Source organism: Theropithecus gelada, chromosome 1 (assembly GCF_003255815.1).
Source record: "Theropithecus gelada isolate Dixy chromosome 1, Tgel_1.0, whole genome shotgun sequence".
In the NCBI taxonomy this organism is placed as follows: Eukaryota; Metazoa; Chordata; class Mammalia; order Primates; family Cercopithecidae; genus Theropithecus; species Theropithecus gelada.
The window spans coordinates 161862215-161864572 of NC_037668.1; positions in this window are offsets into that span (position 1 = coordinate 161862215).

Here is a 2358-nt window from a genome sequence, read left to right on the forward strand (position 1 = left end):
GATGGGGTTACACCATGTTGCTCAGGCTTTTCTCAAACCCCTGGCCTCAAGCGATCCACCTGCTTTGGCCTCCCAAAGTGCTGGGATTACAAGGGTGAGCTACCGTGCCTGGCCCTTTGAAACATTTTCTAAGTCAAAGCAAGCAAGCAAGCAGGAGAGGCTATATTAATATCAGATAAATTGACTTCAGAACAAGGAATATTAGCAGCAATAAAGAGGGGCGTTAAATAATGACAAAGGAGTCAATTCACCAATAAGGCATTAGCAATCCGAAATATGCATGCAACTAACAATAGAGCTTCAAAACCCATGAAGGCTTTACGTAGGGATAACTGAAAGGAAAAACAGAGAAATCCGCAATTATATTTGAATCCATCAGCACTCTTCTCTGAAAAATTGATGGAACAAGTAGATGGAACATCGGTAAGGATATAGATGACCTGAACAACAAACACTGTCAACCAACTTGAGTTCACTGATGTGTTCAAAGCATTTTGCTCAACAGCAGTTGAATACACATTCTTTTCATGTGAAATCCCACAACAAACTTGAAGAATTATGTCTTGACCTGAGATTGTCAAGAATGGGCTTCCCCCTCTTACAGAGTCAGAGTTTTCCAGGACACCTCGGGCAAACTCAAACTTTGTCAGAGATTCTCTGCTTCTGAATACAGCTTACTTATGGACCTAGCATTTATTTAGCCGTGGAGACCTCCCCTGATGTGTCTGCCTGGTGTCTCCCTAAGCACTGATGGCTTTACATGGCTGGTTTCTGCTTTGATGTTTGCTATCAGCTACAGGGAAGAAACATCTTCCTTAAATGAATGCCATATCTGATACATAATATAAATCAGTTTATCTGCGGTGGCTCATACCTGTAATCCCAGCACTTTCAGAGGCTGACTCGAGCGAATTACATGAGGCCAGGAGTTTGAGACCAGCCTGGCCAACATGATAAAACCCCATCTCTACTACAAATACAAAGTGAGCTCGGTGTGGTGGCAGGCACCTGTAATCCCAGCTACCTGGGAGGCTGAGATGGGAGAATCGCTTGAACCTGGGAGGTGGAGGTTGCAGTGAGATGAGATTGCACCATTGCACTCCAGACTGGGCAAAGAGAGCGAGACCCTGTCTCAAAAAAAAAAAAAAAAGAAATTAATTTATCAAGAAACCAGCAAATGTTTCAGGCCCAACAGCCTTTTTTCCCACTTCCTCATTTCTTCTTTTTCTTGTTTGTTTGTTTTTTTTTTTTTTTTTGAGATGGAGTCTCGCTCTGTCGCCCAGGCTGGAGTGCAGTGGTGCAATCTCAGCTCACTGCAACCTCCACCTCCCAGGTTCAAGTGATTCTCCTGCCTTAGCCTCCCAAGTAGCTGGGACTACAGGCGCCTGCTGCCATCATGCCCAGCTATTTTTTTTGTATTTCTAGTAGAGACGGGGTTTCACTGTGTTTGCCAGGATGGTCTCGATCTCCTGACCTTGTGGTCCATCTGGCTTGGCCTCCCAAAGTGCTGGGGTTACAGGCGTGAACCACTGTCCCCGGCCCTTGTTTCTTCTTTAGAAACCTAGATTTGTGTGCATGCCTACGTATGCTCGTATCTTTTTACTTCTCTGAATCTTACAACAGGGCTTCAGATATTATCACGTTCTTCTATCATCAGGCATGGTAAATTACGTCATTGTAGTAGATAAAATAATGCCCCCCCTCAACAAAGATGTTCACATCCTAATCCTTGAAACCTGTGACTATGTTACGATGCATGGTAAAAAGGATTTTGTAAGACCAGGCGCAGTGGCTCACGCCTGTAATCCTGGACTTTGGGAGGCCTAGGCGGGCTGCTCATCTGAGGTCAGGAGCTCGATACCAGCTTGGCCAACATGGTGAAACTCTGTCTCCACTAAAAATAAAAAGTTAGCCGGGCATGGTGGCACATGCCTGTAATCCCAGCTACTTGGGAGGCTAAGGTGGGAGAATCCCTTGAACCCGGGAGGTGGAGGTTGCAGTGAGCTGAGATCACACCACTGCACTCCAGCCTGAGTGAGCTTCCATATTAAAAAAAAAAAAAAAAAGGACTTTGTAGATATGAATAAAGGTCTTGAGATGAGGAGATTATCCTGGATATCAGAGTGGACCCAATGTAATTAGAAGGGTCCTTACAAGAAGAGAGTAAGAGAGTGAGTGTCAAAAAGGAGGTGTCATAACAGAAGCAGAGGTTGGACTGTGTGCTCTGAAGATGGAAGGGACCGTAAGCCATGGAATGCAGGCACCCTCTAGAAGCTGGTAAAGGCAAGAAAATGGATTCTCCTCTGGAACCTTCAGAAGGGAACTAAGTTCCCTAAGAACTTAGTTTTAGCTCCATTG